The sequence below is a fragment of the Periplaneta americana genome, unplaced genomic scaffold, assembly GCF_040183065.1.
Source record: "Periplaneta americana isolate PAMFEO1 unplaced genomic scaffold, P.americana_PAMFEO1_priV1 scaffold_24, whole genome shotgun sequence".
Classification (NCBI taxonomy): domain Eukaryota; kingdom Metazoa; phylum Arthropoda; class Insecta; order Blattodea; family Blattidae; genus Periplaneta; species Periplaneta americana.
In genome coordinates, this window is record NW_027185505.1 from 418,562 (window position 1) to 441,557 (window position 22,996).

Here is a 22,996-nt window from a genome sequence, read left to right on the forward strand (position 1 = left end):
AAAGTCAGAAATAGCCAGTATTGTTAATCCTCTCTCACGGCTTCGTAATGTAATTTCATTACGCGTGTCAACTTTCTCTCTCTCTCTATACCGGTGGGCTGATTTAATATCATCATTCTGTAATTTTGTGCTCTGAACGATGTCGTTGTCCCAGGTTCGCACTGAAGTACTTGAAACCGTTGTACATTTACTAGGCTATTGTGTGATAACACATTATACTGATGCATATAGAAAGGTTTCATTATTATTATATAATTTAACACAATACGAATTAAATTAGATGATGATGCCAAAGTACATAGTTGGCTTCGAAATTTATGTAATATATTTCTATCATATTAGAGTAATGGAGATTATCGTGAAAATAATCACAAGTCCCCTTCTTTGGTGCCCATCGTGGTTTTAGACATATACGTTTGAATATACTAGTTTACTTTACTACATACTACGAATGAAACTAATTTTGAATAAGAAATCGATAACTGGTGAACAACTTACGGCGTTATAATAGAGTTCCTAATGCGTTTGTTTGTTGGTGCACATATTGGCCGCACGCGCAGGAACCCCAATACTGAGATGATGACATGACCTTCTCGTAGGAATCGAAGGCTTTGACAATTTGCGTTCGAATTTCCCCTCTCTCTGTCGTTTCGTTCGAACCGAAATGACGCAAGCTATACGTGGAAGTTGTCTGACAGGACGAAGTCCTGTGTTCTGACATGCGATGTGTACCTCTTCTCCCCAGTGTTTACCACACTGGATTCCTATGACCTAAAAGTTGGCATTGCAAAAACGTGGTGATGTGATGTTCAGTATGTGTCAATCCCCTCGGTTCCTTGTTACGGTCTGGTGAGCATTGCCTACCTGCGTTGTCATATTACCCACCAATTCTTCGGACAGTGATTATTGACTTACAGAAGTTTACAGTAACAGGTAACATAATCCGAGGAGCAAGGCTTCACAGAGGAATCCGGTCTTTCCACTTGATATACCAAGCGTTGGGGTCAGACCCATTTGAAAAACGGAGAGGCATTTCTTACAACGTCTTTTGCTGATACTGAAGTGCCCCTACGAAATAAGTTCTGTTTTCCGCACTGGCCTGTTGAGCTAGTGGTCACACAGTAAAGGTGAATTAAATTAATCTCGACAACTACTGCCCTTTTTAGACGGATTTTATGGCCCTGAAAAGGGCCGTTTTGCCGACGGATTCGGCAGCAGACGTGTGTAGGCAGTCTAACCGCCGAACCCGTAGAGAGTCCTCCCCTGCCTCTTCAAGGCGTATACCACGTCCATGGCCGTGACTGTCTTCCGCTTCGCGTGCTCGGTGTATGTTACAGCGTCACGGATTACGTTCTCCAGAAAGACCTTGAGAACACCTCTCGTCTCCTCGTAGATGAGGCCGGAGATACGCTTTACGCCTCCACGTCGGGCGAGACGACGAATGGCCGGCTTCGTGATGCCCTGAATATTATCTCGGAGAACCTTCCTGTGGCGCTTCGCTCCACCTTTGCCAAGACCCTTGCCTCCCTTGCCGCGTCCAGTCATGTTGCTCGTGTGACGAAGGTTAAAAGTGATCTCGACGGCGGGTCATTTTTTGGTTTATATACTAAAACCCGCGGACCAATCACATTACGGAAGGGGCGTGGCTTCTCAACGGGCGAAGACATAAATACCCCTCTTGGGGGCAGCGGGGGCGACTGTATTGCGTCAACTTGGGTTGCGAGGACTAAGGAGTAAGCGATGGCACGTACGAAGCAAACTGCGCGTAAGTCCACGGGAGGCAAGGCTCCACGAAAGCAGCTGGCAACGAAGGCCGCTAGGAAGAGCGCACCGGCTACTGGAGGCGTGAAGAAACCCCATCGATACCGCCCTGGTACAGTTGCTCTTCGCGAGATCCGTCGTTACCAGAAGAGCACCGAGCTCCTCATCCGCAAGCTGCCTTTCCAGCGCTTGGTGCGTGAAATCGCTCAGGATTTCAAAACCGACCTCCGTTTCCAGAGCTCAGCCGTAATGGCCTTGCAGGAGGCAAGCGAGGCATACCTCGTCGGTCTCTTCGAGGATACCAACCTTTGCGCCATCCACGCCAAGCGCGTGACCATTATGCCCAAGGATATTCAGCTGGCTAGGCGCATCCGCGGCGAGAGGGCTTGAATTAACAAAGGTACTCCTGCCCGCAAAAAGGCCCTTTTCAGGGCCACTAGTTATTTCTCGGAAGAGCCGGTTGTACCGTACTCCAGGTCTCGTTCCTACTACCCTCAGTTCAAGGTCACCTCAATAATATAAATGGTTTCTCCCTTTCCATTCCTCACCGTATCAGCATTTTCCCACAGCCTGTTTGACAAATATCGCAATGTATCCTATAGGTTAATAAACAATTTTTTAATAGAACGATGGATAACAAAGTTTCTTAGGAAAATTAAAAAAAAATTTCACAGTTCTATAATATTGCACATTATATATATTTACCAAATTAAGGGTTAACGCCGCCGGGACGAGTGATCCTCCGTCCGACCGATCACAAGCGCCAAGGCTCAAAGTGGTCCAGAAAGCAAATCTAGCTGGACTAAAAATGTGACATATTTCCATGAAACTTCGCACTATAGTCACTACTGTATAAGAGGAGAAACTACCCCTTTATAGACGATGCGTTTTGACAAAAATTAGTGACTTGTCTCATATATAATATATTGTTTTAATGAAACTTTACACAGTACTTACATGTAGCTCGTTTATACTATATTGGATACAAAATGTGATTATGATTGTATAAGAGTAGCTACTTGTCTCCTATCTAACATTTTTTACTTTCACGAAACTATAACTGTGACTCATTATTTTCGATAGTACAGACGTGGTCTGCTTAGGAAAGGACAAGCGGAAGACTGTGACCTTTGTGACCTCGGGTGGGTATTACGATAACATTTATAACCGTCACCCTGATAAGCATCCGAGCAGCTTATTTCAAAAAGGAGTTTGAATACAAACAATTCCTTCAATCTACTACGATTATTACAATAACTGATTTCATTAATCTCCTCTCTTCTTTAGCAAAATATAAATTACCTTCAATTGGTCGATTCAGCAAACTTGTTCATAAAACTTATCGCTATTGCGTCACGTTTCGCAATTTTTCTAAAGTAAAAACAAAAACACGAACAAACGCCTACTCCTTTAACCTCATCGCTCTCTTATCTCTAGAATCCCGGGGGGTTGAGAACCTGAATTCTCTGTGGTGTGAAACAAAGCAACCCGCAGGAGCAATGACACGTTCAATTGTCCTAATAATAGAAAAAAAATTACACGTCATTTAGTGTATTCAGAACATTTTTACAGGACCGTGTAGGATATTCACTCTCCTGTCGAATAGTTTCGGCGGCTGGTAGGCGATACGCATTAATTAAAATAATACTTGCGTACCTTGTTCAGGACAGTGACTGTGCTACTTTCTTTCTTTCTTTCTTTCTTTCTTTCTTTCTTTCTTTCTTTCCTTTATTTGTAGCTTATTGATGACACCAGATGCCATAACGGAAATGCCGTGATGGTATGTTTGTTTAATATTCAAAATCAAGTGACAGACGCTATTTGACTTTGCGGTGGAGGGGATAGGGACCTGATCTCGGATGTTCCGAGAGATGCCGGCGCACAGTTGTCCAGAACGCAAAACTATGTAAGAAAATCAACTTCATCATAACCGAAGTTTAAGTAATATCTAGGCTTAAACAAAAGCTAGGCATTGTGCACAACAGCATACAAAACATCAATATCAGTAAGAGGTGGGACAAAACATGAGTTTTTTTTTTAAAGTCACGCTCTTCAGTTGATTTTTGTTCGTGGGGTCAGTGGCTGTTTTATACTGTTAAACCTTCCCTTATGGAGGTCATAGGACAAGATGTGTACTTTCATTTAATACGCGAAAAGCAATCTATAATACGTTAGCATTCATTTAATTGGCACGTTTACTGAGATTTGTGCAACTAGTTTTTTTTTTTTTTTTTTTTTTTTACGACATATTTAACAGGCTGTGCATTACAAGTAAACCTGAGTTAACTTTCAATTCTTCTACCCACACATTAATCAAATATTAAACTCTATACGGCTTAAAATTTAGCTGCTACATCCTGCAAACTTAGATGTTATATTCATCTCTTGGTGGCGCTTTACGAATTCGACAGCAGCCACTTTTCAGAGTCTGGATGAAGGAGCTTAATTTCTCCAAGAAAAATTCAACACTTCTTGAACATATAATGAACAACTAAATTATGGAGTATATCCATGAATCTAGCATTTTGTTACCAACTGCGAAAAATATGGCAGGCTAGTCATCTTTTAGGAGCATAATTTCTATTAAAACATTAAAAATTATCAGAAAAACTAATTTTTCCCTAATTCCCTAATTACACGAGCATAATTCGTTTTTGCATAGATGCGTATAAAATTTCATGGAAATATGTTACATAGGGGAGAAATTATTAACTCTGTATAAATGTAGCCTCTAAACACAAGAAGTAGATTCCCATATAAAAACCATTATCTGAATTTATGCTACCTGTAACTATACTGTGTGAAATATAATGTAAATATTTCAGTTAAGATAGAAATTATTAATTTAGTCTATAAAGCACTTCCGATACAACTCTTCACACAATAATAATAATAATAATAATAATAATAATAATAATAATAATAATAATAATAATAATAATAATAATAAATAATTCTGAGCTTCAGTGCAAGAACTCTTTAACCCTCACACAGCTTGTTCTGAGAAAAATCAGTATTAAAGAAATTTATACACATTAAACAAATTGTAATGCTATATGTTGTCATGTCTCTTCTATCCCTCACGTGGAAACTTAGGCTTACACAGCAGCAAGAATAAGATAACAACGTTATTATCATCTGTCCTTTTATGGCTATACAGTTTTTGCAGTGAACTACAGAATTATTAACTATTATTATTACAGACCTGTTATTTTTTTCACTTTTTTCACACACACACACACACACACACACACACACACACACACACATCTATTATACTAAACATAAACCCACAAGAGAAAACAATACTTGTATTAACTGTAAACATTTTTCTTCCTTTCTTTATTTTTAGCAGAATCCTCCATTTCACCCTTTATCTCACTAGATGCGCTTCCCGCAGACATTCTTCATTATATGTTTCACACACCACTTCGTAACACTTGCAGCGGTTGACTTTTGTTTTCTTGTCTTTTTCTCTAGGGTATATTGTACATAGTGCTCGGTATCGGTGCTCGTTCACGTGATATTTTACCTTTGTTTTTCTTGCTAACTCCTGCCAATTTTTCTGATATTTCCCGTAGTTGATTGGTCAAGTACTGCGGATTGATTCCCGGTTATAACAAACACACCTACACTACATTCCAATGATTTCTGACTCGTTACTGCACATTTTAGAAACACTGTACGAAAGCACACACAGTCTCTCGTAAATCAACAGGTTACAACAGAGACTTACACTTGCAAACGCGTGGGGATTTCAGAAAATTTCTTACTATTTCAGTACCTTTAACTGTACAACAGATTTTGTTTTCTCGAAAAAGAAAGGTCAACGTTACTATTGACAAAAGACAGAAACGTACGATTACAATACCTTTATTTTAAACAATCTTAGAGGTGGTCTGGGAATTCCTAAACTCACCACGCGACTACTTAACCCTAGACAGGTAATCATCACTGTACTCATGTTAAAGGTAAGCATTCGTAATTTTTACTACTCACATTTTAATTAACTGAAATCAACTCAATATCACACATTTAACAACTTTTACACATTTCGTAGCCATTAGTGTTCATTTAATTTTAAGTTTGTCATAAAGTCTTTACGTTCATGTTATTGTCCTATTTACAATTAGTGCAAACAACAGCGCGATGTTCTCTGCAGAACCCCTTTTTGCAAAGTCCACAAAATGTTGTCATCATTCTCCTCTTCTTTGCAGGACATTTATAGCAAACAGTACGTTCACCATCTGGCTGCATTACCTGGCATTGTTGTTGCACAGCAATGTTCAGATGTTCTTCAATTGTTGCCCGCAGAGATCGGTGTAAAGTAGGACGTGCAAAGCGGTGCTGCATCCACGGTTTTGTCAGCTCTTCACACAATTGGAAAATGAATTGTTTTCTTGATATTGTTTTCTGAGTTCTTCTAACTATAAATTATCCATGAATTTATACTTGCAATATTTAGCATGTTGTAAAATATTGCTAGTGGCCAGCGCCTCGTCTTTCTATTGCAGGAAAGATTGTGGCACATTTGACATAGTGTATCTACACCACCTTTAGTCCCATTGTAAATAATAATAATAATAATAATAATAATAATAATAATAATAATAATAATAATAATAATAATAATAATAAAGGCTTTACATATAACGTGTTGCTTACTGTTGTCATTGCAGTCCACGTCGGTGGGGGTGGGGGGGTTTCTTTCTCCTCCTCCTTCCTCTAGAAAGAGCAGTTACCAGGGTCTAAGGAAGTGAATGCCCTTTTCTTTCTGGGCTCATCCCTACATTTGTCTTAGCTCCTTAGGGAAAACCACGGAAAACCCTCAGGCTTGCGAATAGACTGAATGAATGAGAGGAGAAACTTTAAAGGTACGTGAAAACACGTCCATGCAAGGGAGTTGGGACTGTGAAAAATTGAATATGTGAAATCCAAGACTGTATTTGCCAGGCGAGCAAAGAAGAAGAAGAAGAAGAAAGGCTTACGTATGACGTGTGGCTTACTGTTGTCATTGCAGTCCGCGTCGGCCAGCGGTGGGAGGGGGGGGGTCAATATACCTGCACATATCAGTTCAAATTATAAAAACCTCTTAATGCTACTGCGGTACTATTCCATTGCCGAACACAATATGAAGAAATTAGCAGATCCCTGAACTGAACTCTTATTACTCTGAAATTACCGCGCAGTACAATTATAGCTATGACGCATTGCAAGCGTTAGTCACCATATCGATTTGCTAAGCAAATTTTATCCCTTTAGAGCATGTCCCCCCCCCCTCCTCCTCCATATCAGCCAACAACATACTGGATGAAGAAGACTCCTGCAAAAGGGACGAATTAAGATTTAATTTTATTTTAATGATAGACTAACATTGCAAAGTTCCAAAATAATTTTTTGCATTCCTTCATTACACTAGTCGTACAAAATTGCGGTCGTATCTCGTACTATCTATACTAATAATAAATCTGTAGCCGAAATTTTTCTGGTAAGTTTCGATTTTCCAAAAGTAATTGGTCCTAACATATATAATTAACCACCCTGAAACCGAAAATCGCATTTTTGAAAATTTTGTTTGTATGTCTGTCTGTATGTTTGTTACCTTTTCACGCGATAATGGCTGAACCGATTTATATGAAAACTGGAATATAAATTAAGTTTGTTGTAACTTAGATTTTAGGCTATATGGCATTCGAAATACTTTATTTAAAAGGGGGGTTATAAGGGGGCCTTAATTAAATAAATCGAAATATCTCGCTTATTATTGATATTTGAGAAAAAATGTTACATAACAGATGTTCCTTTAAAAATGATTTCCGTTAAGTTTTATTTTTTTACAACATTTTGATAGGACTGATATTTAATGAGATAAATGAGTTTTAAAATTAAAATAACGCTATCTAAGACGGTGCAATGAATTAAGAACAAATGACTTCGTCTATAAGGGGCCTTGGACAACAACAATCGAAACAGGGGCCTTGGACATCAACAAACAATCGAAAGCTATTAAACATAGCCTACAGGGAATGTTTCTGTGTTTGTATGAAGTAATATCACAAGCTCGTAAATTAACTGATTTGTATAATTAGTTATTATTTCACCATTGGAAACTGTAGTTTCTCTAGATGGACATAATGCTATAATGTTATTACAGTAACGTCTGAGTAAATCGAGGACAGGTAAGATTAAAATAGCTTCTTATGCACAGAAAATTTGATAGGCTATTTTGTACATTCGTTTTCTGTATTTCTTAAAATAATATTTATGTACACGCATTTTAATCTCAGAGAATTAACGAACAACGAGAGTGTATTGATTTAGTATGCAGTAATAGTACTTTAGCTTGGCAATCCATTATTTTAATAATTCATATTTTAACTATGCTCAATTGAATCGTGTTAAAATACATAAAATATATATGCAATAAATGCAGTGCTAAAAAAAAATTGGGTAATATGCGAAGCAGATTATCTTGCGCTGTTGTAAAAGTTGTTCCATGGATCAGTCGTCCTATTTTAATTATGTAATTACTTTATATTTATTTCTAACAGGTGGAGCGGAGCGAACGGGTACGGCTAGCTAACAATAAGTGAGAACTTACAATACAACAACGACAACAACAACAACAGCTGATAATCTGAAAGGGAACATAGTAATTTGGGGTGAATTAAAATGCAGCTTCCATTCGTTTAAAATTTCTTTAAATTTTAACTAAATATTAATGTAGATATTACCTCTAAAGGTAAATGGGGGCATGTTTCACAACGCTAACAAATTACAAATTAACAATATACAATTAACAACGGAAATATTACATATGCTTGTTAACTGTGTTTCACAATGCAATCTTATTCACTTGTATGTTTTAACGAACTTTACAAAATCGGCGAAACAAACTTACAAATACGCATAATTGGTTGAACAAAATCGCCAACGACAGTTTACAAAAATCACTAAGGATCAGAGGTAAAGTAGCTGTAATTTTAGAACTATCGATGGACATGTTTATATTTTTTTATATATATTTTATTTAGATTTTGCTACATCGGCGACAACGGAGTTTCGCGGCATGCAATTGGTCGAGCATACCAATGCATTAATTAGCCTACGACTTAACTGACGAAAGTTAGCGCGAAATTCATTCAAATAATTGATAAATAATGGATTTGACCCACGTAGTTATATGCAGTTGATAGAGCAGCTAACATGTCCATCCATTAAAATCAACTTCGCTCTCTGCTGGTCCATCAGTATATTTTATTGTTTCATCCATAACCTCGCCAACATTAGGGAACCCAGCAGGAGGAGCATAAAAATCCTTTGCCCGAGTAAGCACATTCGGTGATCAATAACCCGCCTCGAGTTTTTTCAATCTTGTAACAACATCAACTACCATGTGTGAACTTTTGCACACTGTAATCTTATAAATTCCGTTCTTATCTGCTAACGCAGGGAACTGAGAGCTACTATGCAACCAATGCAGTTCTCGCTTTGTGGTTAGGGCACCACTTTTCCCTTTCAGATGTTGCATGTGATGTCCCATATCTTGTAGGAGAGATTACAGCGAAATGGGATTCGGAACGACTTCAGAATACTGCGTAAGTAATGCCGACATTGCATTATTAAGTGATTGGTTTTCGGTGCAAAGTTTTTCTTCTTTAAGTGCGAGTATTTATTAAATACGTTCCTCGTATATAAGAACTAACGCGGTATTCTGAAGTATAGCGCGGGATTCATTCGAAACCTTTCATTAATATTCGTACAATGATACGAACGTGGCCGGAAAATTCTACGTTAGGCCTAAATGCAAAATCTTCGTCTGAGTCGCTAGAACTACTCAATAACATCACAACTGCTTCAGTGTAATTCTTAATGGTACCCTGTTACTATAAAATTGATTTTATACATATGTGTTTATTTTTTTCATTCACAATTAGAAGCTATTTCAACAGGGCTACTGTAGAAAATGTGCTAACTTCACTAGTAAAGTTTAGTTTACACGTTTGTAAAATTACTCCTTCGTTGTGAAACAAACATATCACTTGTAAAGAGCGCAAAATTTCATTCGTAAAGATTTGATTTCCTTTGTACAGTCCACCTTTACAAACAAAGATTGTGAAACAGAAGTTTACAAACAGAGTTCACAATTTCCAAAGATTGTAAACTTTGTGAAACACCCCACTGGTGAATCAGCACGCCGAGCTCGATCGAAATACAACCAGTTACTATTATTTCCCTATCGTTTTTTGACATTTGATTCCGCGTCCTACCTCTTTCATTCGTTACTAACCAACAACGCCAATAGCAGAAGGTAACGCAAAAACAGTCACCGGTTCCCCGATGCATGGCTTTCTCTCTCAATGTCAACTGAGAGTTAAAAATATTCATTATAATATGCACTTTCCACTCACTCCTCAGAATGTCTTCTTTATTTTTATTTATTTATTTTTTAAGATATGTGAGCTACGTACTGTATGTCTGATGTTTTGCCATCGTACATTCAAATATTTATATTCACTGTACAGTACAGCGAACTGTTTATACTTACTGTACATGCTATAACTACTTCTCCCAACTCCGCTATTGCTATATTTCCTAAACTAAACGCTGATATTGAAATAACGCCTGGTCTGATAATGCAGTCTGTTTAAATTTCTACCGACCAAGTTCTGCCCTTCATCATGGGAAAACAACGAGCTTCTTTAAAGGATACAACTACTAGGACAGAGATATTTTCATTATGGAATTTGTACTACCCACTGAAATGTAGTAACTAATGGGATTTTAATTAGCCATATATGTACAGTATATTACATTCTTTACCTAAAATGTCTCTAACTTCTAGGGAGAGCGCGAGGTACGTTCACAATCCCCTGAATACATATTCCCTTCTTCGAGAAAACGCAGAGAAGTGAACCGTCTCATATGAATATGCTACCAGTCATAAGTTTCAATACGGAGCTGCAAGTACTTAAGAATTATCAATTACTCTACAATTATGCAGCGGCGTCATCATCCAAGCTATAGCTGGAATAGGGAAGGGAACATAATATCCCATAAGTCTTATTAGAACACGCTGGAAATAGTGACGTAAAAAAAAAAATCGCCAACGGCACGTGGTGTTCCCAAGCGGTCACCCATCCAAGTACTGACCACGCCCAATGTTGCTTGACTTCGGTGATCGGACGAGAACCGGTATTTTCAACATGGTATGGCCGTTGCCGATGAAACTGCGTAATCTGTAGGCACTTGAGGACGATGGGATTGGGGTGCACTCGATAAAACCTGCACTCGCTCACACACACACGTAAACTGCCTGCTTAGACTCTGTACCTAAATTACCAAGCTCGTTGGATGTCATTGGGATAGATGATAAATCTATCTATCAACGGCAGTTTGGTTACGTTTCAACGTCACACACTGCTGGATTGACACGGGATTAATAAAACAGCTAGTCGGCATTCTAAGTTAAGCCACAGGTGGATTGTTGTTCAACAGCGGAGCCTCCTTTCAACCACATGGTTGTGGAACTGTAGTCGGATTTTCGACATCATTTTCATGCCATACTACGGAACTTCACACAAACTTCAATTCACTTCTTGCACCGGCGGCTACTACGAATGGACTGAAGCTCGCTACTGACTAGGGGGGGGGGACATTTGTCTCTTGATGGATTACGTGACAGATATATAAAGTATCAGTCGTATGTTATGAACCCGAGTTTCAATAAAGATAGATTACCCGTATGTCCACAGATTCTCAGTAGTGGCCTGCGGAAGGATTATGCCCGCGGTCGACAAGTTACCTTCTAAGTTGTTTTCCCTCAACAATTAATGCTGCCAAGTGAGTAGGAATGACACCGCGCTCTCATATAAGTCGTACGAAACTATTAAGGAAACGAATTTGCCTCGTGGATCCAAGTCTCCCATGGACTGCCTATAATGTATTATCTATCCTAGAAGTGTTATCGGGGTGATTATTTAAATTTTCACTCGGTGGGAACCGCTGTTGTTCTTCATTCATCTACTCTGTTATGAATAACTTGTGGCCCTTAAAAGGGCCGGTTGCTGATTCCCTAGCAAGCACTCCCGCTTACTTGGAACTAGTGTATTTTGTGACGGCCTTGGTCCCTTCACTGACGGCGTGCTTGGCCAGCTCACCGGGTAGCAGGAGACGGACGGCTGTCTGGATCTCCCGACTGGTGATGGTCGACCGCTTGTTGTAATGCGCGAGCCGCGAAGCTTCCGCGGCGATGCGCTCGAAGATGTCGTTAACGAAGCTGTTCATGATGCTCATAGCCTTTGAACTGATTCCCGTGTCTGGGTGAACTTGTTTCAGAACCTTGTAGATGTAAATGGCGTAGCTCTCCTTCCTCTTGCGCTTCTTCTTCTTATCGCCCTTCGAAATATTCTTCTGGGCCTTGCCGGCCTTCTTGGCAGCCTTTCCGGAAGCTTTGGGGGGCATGGTGCTCGTCTGATGATGAGCCTTTTTTTTTTTTTTTTTTTTTTTTTTTTTTTTTTTTTTTTTTTTTTTTTTTTACCTTGGGGATTTGGTGAAGTGAATTTTTAATGGCAGGCAGAGTAACTATCTCATGCCCCCATGTTTAGATTGCTACCAGTGCACTTCATTAGAACCAGGTACCCAGCTTCGAAGCCGTTAGCCCTGTGAACTTACAATATATATATGTTCCCCTATTGTCATAATTCAGGGTTGGTATCTAAGAAATTAGCAAGTTCTTTGTGATAGTAGAAGAGAAAGAGTGGGGGAAGGGAAGTGGTCCGTGGCCCATTTCTTTAGGGCTCATCCCGACATTTGTCTTATTGCTCAAGGGAAACCACGGAAAAACCTAGAGCAGGATGAGATGTCGTGCTGACGACAAGCCAATTGGCTATAGTTTGGTCGGAATATGTTCGGGTGGGAGGTTTTAATTTAATCATTATTCAAAATTCACATACATTAAAGGTCCATAAAAGTGTTAAAAATTGGGCAATGGATCTAAACTGCCAATAACGTGATGACTCTGAAACAGAGAAATAACATTATTAATGCATTAATAGCCTTGTCTGTGTGTGGAGTCAAGTGGTTATTTATTGTTCAAGTTGGTATTCGTCTTGTACGTTGTCGTTCCAAGCTAGAGGGTGGAGTACGCTCTTAGGTCTTTTATGTTTGTCTAACGCAGGGTTGTAATTTCCTAATGAAGAAATTAGTGCGTTTGTGCTGCTGTACGACTTTGTGTACGTGCAGAAGGCTTGATGTGAAATATATTCTTGAATTGTCGAAATTTCTAGTTCTTCATGAATCAATCTAACAGGAGTTACTCTAGGAAGTCCTGTGATGAATCTTAAAATTTTGTTTTGGAAAACTTGTAATTTTTTACGGACTGTAATAGGTGCATGTCCCCAAGCAGGACAAGCATATAATATTACTGACCTAATTAATGTTTTATACAAAGTTAGGGCTGTGTGTATATTTAGGTTTCTGCTTTTATTTAATATTGGGTAAAGCTCCACCATTCTAGCATTGGCAAGTCTGAGTTTTTGAAGTATATGTTCTGAAAATGTGAGCCGTCTGTCTAGTGTTACTCCGAGATATTTAACTGAAGTTTTCCACTCGATTTGTGATCCATTTATTGCTAACTTCGTGTGATTTATACCCGGTCTATTGAATTTATTTCTTCTGCTAAATAAGATGGCTTGTGTTTTAGATATATTTAATTTGATTCTCCATCTGAGGAGCCATGGTTCAATGTCACGCAGGTGACCTTGTAGCCTGGTAATGGCGACAGTTGGCTTCCACGAAGCAGTGAGAAATGCCGAGTCGTCAGCGTATAGTGCTAAAATACTATTATTGAAATTTTGATTAAAAGGTAGGTCATTAATATAGATTTGGAAAAGAGTCGGTGCCAGAATGCTGCCCTGAGGCACACCAGCGTTAATACCTCGCGACGTTGAGTGCACGTCGTTCAGTTTAACCTGGAACGTTCTGCCCCGAATATAATTTTCTAACAGTTTTACTAGTCGGCAATTTAAATTATTGTTAATTAATTTGTATATCAAGCCCGCATGCCATACCCTGTCAAAGGCTTGTGTATAATCTAGGAATATGGCCGCTACTGTTCGATTTAAATTGAATGCGGTGGTAATGAATTCCGTTGTGCGCAGCAATTGCTGTGTGCACGAGTGACCTGAACGGAATCCAAACTGTTCGTTTCGGATTAGATCTTTGTTTCCGAGTTCGGATTTCAATCTTTTCTGTATGATCTTTTCCGCAATTTTACCTAAAACATTTAATAAACTAATGGGTCGATAATTACGTGGATCGGATTTATTCTTTCCTGGTTTAGGAATTTGAATAATGTTCGAGTGTTTCCAAATGTTAGGAAAATATCCTATCCGAAAGATAGCATTTATGATATTCGTCAGTAATTTAAACGATTTTTGTGATAGCTCTTTCAGTACTTCAGCCTGTATGCCATCGGGGCCAGGAGCTTTTTTATTTGGCAGGTGTCTAACTTGCCATTTTACCTCGTGAACGCTAGCAGGACGGATCTGTGGCGCGTCGTTATTGTTGAGGTCCACGTTAAGTAAGTACGTAGTTATGTCTTGTGTTATTTGGTCATGTATTTGTCTGTCATACAAGTCACCATGTGGATTGAAGGAGTTCTCGAGGACTTCCGCAAAAACCGTAGCTTTCTCTTCTGGACTATGATATATTCTCCCATTGTGCTGGATGGGAGGGATATTACTATATGGCTTAGTGAAGAATTTTGTGATTTTCCACACCTCGCTCATATTGTCGGTATCTAATTTACTAACTTTCTGAGTCCAGGCTTGGATAATCTGATCGTTTATTTTTTGAGAAATTTCCCTTTTCAAACGATTTATCCGTGGTCTTAGGCGAGGGTCCCGCGTTCTTTGCCAGGCGCGCCGGCAGTCGTTTCTTTCCCTAATTAATATTAAGGTGTCATTTGGAAGCTCTAATTTTCCCGGAATGATAATTTTTGTTGGAATTACCGACATAGATTCCTGTATAGCGTTCGTTAGCATTTTAGCAGCTTCTTCGATCTCATCAGATGACGTAGGAACCAAGTCATCTGTGAGAGCGTCCAACTTATCTCTAAAGAGGTCCCAGTCAGCTGCTTGGTACATTAGCACAGTTTTTGGGGGAGATAATTCTAGTTGCGCTCGGAACGTAATTATAACGGGTTTATGATCTGAATTTGCTAACGAATCATGAACCGAAATTTTGGAATGGAAATTTATGTTTTTGAGTAAAAAGATGTCTAAAATATCTGGTTGGTGGTTAGCATTGTCTGGGATATGCGTAGGTGTACTCGGGGCAGAGACAACATAGTCACTCCTAAGGGAGTGGCGATAAAGCTTATTGCCGTTCGAGTTGCCCACACGACAACCCCAGACAGTATGTTTTGAATTTAAGTCTCCGCCGACTACCATCTTTCGGCTAGTATCCATTAGGATATCCAGGTCCCTAACCTGAAGTGATTGGGGTGGGCTATATACTGCAATAAAAGTTACAGGTTCATTTAAAATTTGTAAAGTTATAGCAGTGGCTTCTAATTTCTCTAGTTGAGGGAGCAGTTGCTCATGATGAGGGATTCCTCTTTGAATTAGAATGGCAGTGCCCCCTCCCCTGACTGCCGCGTCCTGTCCCGGATCGATTGAACGATCCGTACGGTAAACTTTGTAATTTGTAATTCTAAACTTATCGGAAGGGCGGAGATGTGTTTCCGATATGAGCGCAATTTTGATATCTTTTGCTTCTAAATAATGCCTAAGCTCGTTTTTATTGGCGCGTAGTCCTCGAGCGTTCCATATTAGGACGCGAAATTCACCAAGTCGGCCTCGCGTTCCTTCTACCACCGGTAGACTTTCGTGGAGTTACGGGGGTGTCCAGTGCTGTCCTGATGGTCGTGGCTACTTTGTACAAGTAGGGGTTGTCTCCCAGATATGCACCCATTTGTTCCAATATTTGGAACATGAGTGACAACGTAAACTGGGGTGTCCATGTGGAAGCCTGCCGTCTGAAGGCATTGGCCCACTCTCTGTTAGTCGTCGGGAGGTTGGGACGGGGTGGAGGGTTGGAAGCAACCTGGCTGAAAGTCTGCTTGCTCTCCTTGGGACGTCTATAATCAGTAGACGTACCCGGCTGAGAGGTGAGTGCGAACACCTCGTCGGTAGCAGTCTCATTTACTGCAGGTTTCGTAACGGGAAGAGGAACCTCACTTACAGCAACTGCTGCAGTTCGTTTTCCTTTCTTCCCTTTCTGCCCAGCAACTTGCCACTGGCCCTCCGAGGGCGCAACATTGCACTGCTGGGGAGCAGGTGCTTCAGGTTCCGGTTCTGCGGCCTGTGAGGGACACAGATGCGGAAAACTTTCCAGGTTTATAGGAGGAGCGTGAGGGGAATAACGGGGACGAGCAGTGCTGGCAGTGTGACTTATGCCATGCCTCTTTTGATAGAGGTTCTTGTAAGCAATATACTCCCTGCAACCTCTATACGTTGCGGGGTGTTGCCCCTGGCAGTTCACGCACAGTCGCGTGTAGTGCTCCGGCATCTGGCACGCAGATGTTACGTGCTGGCCGGCGCATTTTCTGCATCTTGGCGGTGCTTTGCATTGCCTTGCTGTATGACCGAACCTCCAGCAGCAAGTACACTGAGGAGGGGTGGGTCTGGGAAAATACTTTTCTACCCTCACGGACGTAAACAGCAGGTTCGTGAGGTCGAGTATTGATCTCGCCTTCTCGTTATCAGTTAAATGAATTAAAAACATGCCATTTGGGGTTTTACGGTAATTGTCGTACATGACGACAGTATTCCGTACAGGAAACCCAAGCCGAGTGAGCTCCTGGGTCACAGTGTTGGGGTTCGTCCTGGGATGAAGCCCCTTCACTACTGCCTTTATTACCTTTTCATTTCGTGCCTCCACCAAATGAAAAGGTACATGGTACTGCTGCAGGTGGCTTATCAGAGCTTTGTAGTCCCTGTTACAGTAGGTTTTGATGCCAAAGCCTGACATGAGCCGTTTGCAGTTGATTTCCAGTGGTTTGGATTCGTCCCGGTACGTCGTCAGTACAGTGACAGGGTCGCCATTGTAGTCATTTTCTATGATGACTGGAGGAATGTCCTCCCTCCTAGCAGTCATGTAGTCTCCCGGTGCGACTTCGGGATTTAAAGTTGGCGGCTGAGTGGGTGAGCGTCTATCAGCTGCACCCCTCTGATTTACTGGAGGTGTGGGAGCCCGTGATGCTGGTCTCCCGTCATCTGCAGGTAAATCTCTTTCATTTCCAGAAAGCTCTCCAATACTGGAGGCTGCAGACATGGAGGACTCACTTGAAGCCCTCCTCGTGCTTGGGGTCACTTCGCCAACCGAGGGCGAGATTGATGTCCCTTCTGACACGTCTGAAGTTGCCGGTGAGAGCAGACTTTCAGATTTTGCAGTTGTCTCCGATGCCGGGGACGACATCGGAGAGCTTAATTTCTGCCTAGGCTTGACTGACACTGGCAGTTTTGTCCTGCTTTCTATTCCAGTTTTGGACTTTTTCGCCCTAGTCGCGACCGGTGATACCGTTTGTCCGTCGGTCACAATCCTACGGTCGGTAACAAGTACCTTCACCTTACGCGCAGGACCCATCTCTAATGTTTTTCAGAAGGATAACAGTGATGCGCGGCTTACCTACCGGCAGAGCACATGCCTCCCACTAGTTATTTTGACTTAAGTAGTGGCCCTAATAAGGACCGCCTACAACAAGACCTCTTTTGCAACTGGCCCTCAGAAGGGCCAGCCGCCGACGCTGCTCTTTTAGCGGTTGATAGAGATTAGGTCCAACACGCAAGTGAAGTAAAAATCAGAAATTAATAGGGCGCACGCCCTGGTGCAGCTCAGCTGCTACCACTCAATCGGCCCAGTAGGGCAGTGAGTGGCAGCGGCTATTCTAACAAGTCTCCCAGTTAACACCGCTAGGTGGTCAGACTTGCTAGAACACCGGTGGGTAGGCACACCGTATGGATCTCCTCTTCTCGCCGAGCCTCCTGGCTCAGCTAGACTGCCGCACTCAAGGCCTCTTTGTTGTCGCGGCGGTCCGCACCCTCTTAGCAGCACACCAACGAGGCCCGCGCCAACTTAAGGTCCCGGGCAAGGACGAAGCCAACTAGGGCGACTAGTCGAAGCTGGACAATTCTGTGCTGGTATCTCTGTTCCAACTCGTATCTCTGCTCCAACTCGATCGTCCGACTGATGATCAATCGATGATCTGATGATGAGCCCGAAAATCGAAAAATCGAAAAATCGAAGGAGAATTGGGAGGAAAATTTAAAAGGTACGCAAAACGCGTCCTTGCAAGGGGTTGGGGGCTGTACAAAACTAAATATGTGAGCTCCAAGCCTGTTGGCCTCTACCATGATGAGCCCGGAGGGAGAAAAATATTTAAGTCGCAGGGACAATGCCGTACTGCCTTCCCAGTGCGAGCCAATAGAAACAGCGCAAACGTTTGTGACTTTACGATTGGTCCGCTGTCGATTATTGACGTTGGCGTAAAAGTGAAGGTTACCGTGGGCGAGGCGTCGTTCTTGTAGTTAAACAGCTGCAAGTAGGAGTAGCATCATGTCGGGTCGTGGAAAGGGAGGCAAGGTGAAGGGAAAGTCAAAGTCTCGATCCAGCCGTGCTGGGTTGCAGTTCCCGGTAGGCCGTATCCACCGTCTTTTGCGTAAGGGCAATTACGCAGAGCGAGTTGGTGCCGGTGCGCCAGTCTACCTGGCCGCGGTGATGGAGTACCTGGCGGCCGAAGTTCTCGAGTTGGCTGGCAACGCAGCTCGTGACAACAAGAAGACTAGGATCATTCCTCGTCACTTACAGCTCGCCATTCGCAACGACGAGGAGCTGAACAAACTCCTGTCCGGCGTCACCATCGCCCAGGGTGGTGTGTTGCCCAACATCCAGGCGGTTCTCCTCCCGAAGAAAACCGAGAAGAAGGCTTAAGCCCCTTCTCCGTAAAACGGCCCTTTTAAGGGCCCCACTAACCTCACAAAAGTCAGAAATAGCCAGTATTGTTAATCCTCTCTCACGGCTTCGTAATGTAATTTCATTACGCGTGTCAACTTTCTCTCTCTCTCTATACCGGTGGGCTGATTTAATATCATCATTCTGTAATTTTGTGCTCTGAACGATGTCGTTGTCCCAGGTTCGCACTGAAGTACTTGAAACCGTTGTACATTTACTAGGCTATTGTGTGATAACACATTATACTGATGCATATAGAAAGGTTTCATTATTATTATATAATTTAACACAATACGAATTAAATTAGATGATGATGCCAAAGTACATAGTTGGCTTCGAAATTTATGTAATATATTTCTATCATATTAGAGTAATGGAGATTATCGTGAAAATAATCACAAGTCCCCTTCTTTGGTGCCCATCGTGGTTTTAGACATATACGTTTGAATATACTAGTTTACTTTACTACATACTACGAATGAAACTAATTTTGAATAAGAAATCGATAACTGGTGAACAACTTACGGCGTTATAATAGAGTTCCTAATGCGTTTGTTTGTTGGTGCACATATTGGCCGCACGCGCAGGAACCCCAATACTGAGATGATGACATGACCTTCTCGTAGGAATCGAAGGCTTTGACAATTTGCGTTCGAATTTCCCCTCTCTCTGTCGTTTCGTTCGAACCGAAATGACGCAAGCTATACGTGGAAGTTGTCTGACAGGACGAAGTCCTGTGTTCTGACATGCGATGTGTACCTCTTCTCCCCAGTGTTTACCACACTGGATTCCTATGACCTAAAAGTTGGCATTGCAAAAACGTGGTGATGTGATGTTCAGTATGTGTCAATCCCCTCGGTTCCTTGTTACGGTCTGGTGAGCATTGCCTACCTGCGTTGTCATATTACCCACCAATTCTTCGGACAGTGATTATTGACTTACAGAAGTTTACAGTAACAGGTAACATAATCCGAGGAGCAAGGCTTCACAGAGGAATCCGGTCTTTCCACTTGATATACCAAGCGTTGGGGTCAGACCCATTTGAAAAACGGAGAGGCATTTCTTACAACGTCTTTTGCTGATACTGAAGTGCCCCTACGAAATAAGTTCTGTTTTCCGCACTGGCCTGTTGAGCTAGTGGTCACACAGTAAAGGTGAATTAAATTAATCTCGACAACTACTGCCCTTTTTAGACGGATTTTATGGCCCTGAAAAGGGCCGTTTTGCCGACGGATTCGGCAGCAGACGTGTGTAGGCAGTCTAACCGCCGAACCCGTAGAGAGTCCTCCCCTGCCTCTTCAAGGCGTATACCACGTCCATGGCCGTGACTGTCTTCCGCTTCGCGTGCTCGGTGTATGTTACAGCGTCACGGATTACGTTCTCCAGAAAGACCTTGAGAACACCTCTCGTCTCCTCGTAGATGAGGCCGGAGATACGCTTTACGCCTCCACGTCGGGCGAGACGACGAATGGCCGGCTTCGTGATGCCCTGAATATTATCTCGGAGAACCTTCCTGTGGCGCTTCGCTCCACCTTTGCCAAGACCCTTGCCTCCCTTGCCGCGTCCAGTCATGTTGCTCGTGTGACGAAGGTTAAAAGTGATCTCGACGGCGGGTCATTTTTTGGTTTATATACTAAAACCCGCGGACCAATCACATTACGGAAGGGGCGTGGCTTCTCAACGGGCGAAGACATAAATACCCCTCTTGGGGGCAGCGGGGGCGACTGTATTGCGTCAACTTGGGTTGCGAGGACTAAGGAGTAAGCGATGGCACGTACGAAGCAAACTGCGCGTAAGTCCACGGGAGGCAAGGCTCCACGAAAGCAGCTGGCAACGAAGGCCGCTAGGAAGAGCGCACCGGCTACTGGAGGCGTGAAGAAACCCCATCGATACCGCCCTGGTACAGTTGCTCTTCGCGAGATCCGTCGTTACCAGAAGAGCACCGAGCTCCTCATCCGCAAGCTGCCTTTCCAGCGCTTGGTGCGTGAAATCGCTCAGGATTTCAAAACCGACCTCCGTTTCCAGAGCTCAGCCGTAATGGCCTTGCAGGAGGCAAGCGAGGCATACCTCGTCGGTCTCTTCGAGGATACCAACCTTTGCGCCATCCACGCCAAGCGCGTGACCATTATGCCCAAGGATATTCAGCTGGCTAGGCGCATCCGCGGCGAGAGGGCTTGAATTAACAAAGGTACTCCTGCCCGCAAAAAGGCCCTTTTCAGGGCCACTAGTTATTTCTCGGAAGAGCCGGTTGTACCGTACTCCAGGTCTCGTTCCTACTACCCTCAGTTCAAGGTCACCTCAATAATATAAATGGTTTCTCCCTTTCCATTCCTCACCGTATCAGCATTTTCCCACAGCCTGTTTGACAAATATCGCAATGTATCCTATAGGTTAATAAACAATTTTTTAATAGAACGATGGATAACAAAGTTTCTTAGGAAAATTAAAAAAAAATTTCACAGTTCTATAATATTGCACATTATATATATTTACCAAATTAAGGGTTAACGCCGCCGGGACGAGTGATCCTCCGTCCGACCGATCACAAGCGCCAAGGCTCAAAGTGGTCCAGAAAGCAAATCTAGCTGGACTAAAAATGTGACATATTTCCATGAAACTTCGCACTATAGTCACTACTGTATAAGAGGAGAAACTACCCCTTTATAGACGATGCGTTTTGACAAAAATTAGTGACTTGTCTCATATATAATATATTGTTTTAATGAAACTTTACACAGTACTTACATGTAGCTCGTTTATACTATATTGGATACAAAATGTGATTATGATTGTATAAGAGTAGCTACTTGTCTCCTATCTAACATTTTTTACTTTCACGAAACTATAACTGTGACTCATTATTTTCGATAGTACAGACGTGGTCTGCTTAGGAAAGGACAAGCGGAAGACTGTGACCTTTGTGACCTCGGGTGGGTATTACGATAACATTTATAACCGTCACCCTGATAAGCATCCGAGCAGCTTATTTCAAAAAGGAGTTTGAATACAAACAATTCCTTCAATCTACTACGATTATTACAATAACTGATTTCATTAATCTCCTCTCTTCTTTAGCAAAATATAAATTACCTTCAATTGGTCGATTCAGCAAACTTGTTCATAAAACTTATCGCTATTGCGTCACGTTTCGCAATTTTTCTAAAGTAAAAACAAAAACACGAACAAACGCCTACTCCTTTAACCTCATCGCTCTCTTATCTCTAGAATCCCGGGGGGTTGAGAACCTGAATTCTCTGTGGTGTGAAACAAAGCAACCCGCAGGAGCAATGACACGTTCAATTGTCCTAATAATAGAAAAAAAATTACACGTCATTTAGTGTATTCAGAACATTTTTACAGGACCGTGTAGGATATTCACTCTCCTGTCGAATAGTTTCGGCGGCTGGTAGGCGATACGCATTAATTAAAATAATACTTGCGTACCTTGTTCAGGACAGTGACTGTGCTACTTTCTTTCTTTCTTTCTTTCTTTCTTTCTTTCTTTCTTTCTTTCTTTCCTTTATTTGTAGCTTATTGATGACACCAGATGCCATAACGGAAATGCCGTGATGGTATGTTTGTTTAATATTCAAAATCAAGTGACAGACGCTATTTGACTTTGCGGTGGAGGGGATAGGGACCTGATCTCGGATGTTCCGAGAGATGCCGGCGCACAGTTGTCCAGAACGCAAAACTATGTAAGAAAATCAACTTCATCATAACCGAAGTTTAAGTAATATCTAGGCTTAAACAAAAGCTAGGCATTGTGCACAACAGCATACAAAACATCAATATCAGTAAGAGGTGGGACAAAACATGAGTTTTTTTTTTAAAGTCACGCTCTTCAGTTGATTTTTGTTCGTGGGGTCAGTGGCTGTTTTATACTGTTAAACCTTCCCTTATGGAGGTCATAGGACAAGATGTGTACTTTCATTTAATACGCGAAAAGCAATCTATAATACGTTAGCATTCATTTAATTGGCACGTTTACTGAGATTTGTGCAACTAGTTTTTTTTTTTTTTTTTTTTTTTACGACATATTTAACAGGCTGTGCATTACAAGTAAACCTGAGTTAACTTTCAATTCTTCTACCCACACATTAATCAAATATTAAACTCTATACGGCTTAAAATTTAGCTGCTACATCCTGCAAACTTAGATGTTATATTCATCTCTTGGTGGCGCTTTACGAATTCGACAGCAGCCACTTTTCAGAGT

The 22,996-nt window shown here is 41.7% G+C and overlaps 1 non-coding gene across 1 annotated transcript; it reads right to left on the reverse strand.

Annotated features, from left to right (window-relative positions):
- Positions 1–10,865: 10,865 nt before the first annotated feature.
- On the reverse strand, positions 10,866–10,984 carry LOC138693917 (5S ribosomal RNA). The gene has a single exon (XR_011330602.1). It is a non-coding gene; the product is annotated as a 5S ribosomal RNA (ribosomal RNA).
- Between the last annotated feature and the right edge of the window lie 12,012 nt (positions 10,985–22,996).